This window comes from Etheostoma cragini, chromosome 14, assembly GCF_013103735.1.
Source record: "Etheostoma cragini isolate CJK2018 chromosome 14, CSU_Ecrag_1.0, whole genome shotgun sequence".
Classification (NCBI taxonomy): Eukaryota; Metazoa; Chordata; class Actinopteri; order Perciformes; family Percidae; genus Etheostoma; species Etheostoma cragini.
In genome coordinates, this window is record NC_048420.1 from 2,137,095 (window position 1) to 2,137,836 (window position 742).

Sequence of the window (742 nt, forward strand, 5' to 3'; positions counted from 1 at the left end):
CTTGTTTCTTTTTTTTTTAAGATTATTTTTTGCACACTTTTAGCTTTTATTTTGAAAGGACAGCTGAAGACATTAAAGGGGAATGCCATTGAGCAAAGGGCCGCAGGGCGGAGCCACACCCAGGCCCGCTGCATCGAGGAGTAAACCTCTGTATGGGCGCCCGCTCTACCAACTCAGTCATCCTCGCGCCCCATTTCCTTGGTTCTTTGATTATGTAACAACTTGAAGAAAACGGGACAACGGAACGGAACCAAAGGGTTTAACTAGTGGACAGCTTGTAGTTCATTCAACCCCAGACGTCATCTGAGGCATAGACTCTGTATGATCTCGCCATGTTAAACAGTGGCCACACGCCCTAATTCTGGCTATGTAGTTTCACTTTCACCTCAACATAATGTTATTATCGTAGCCGAGGTCGGTAACATTTACTCATGCCTACAAATTGACCCTGTTCCTTCACTGAGACGTCAACCAAAAGCTCAGCTTCGGGAAGGGAAGAGATCCCAGACAAGACGAGGAGACTGAGGGGTAGGATTAGCATTATGTCCCTGTGCTGTTCAAAACAAATAAACTGACCTGGTCCATTTCAATGGTCCAATTCAACCTTTACGGACACCAATCTTACAGTTTGAATAATGTTTTGTAAATACGTAAGTGTTCTTCCTTAAAATACAGGGGGCATGAGTATACACCCCCCTATGTTAAAATACAGGGGCATAAGTATACACCCCCCTATGTTAAA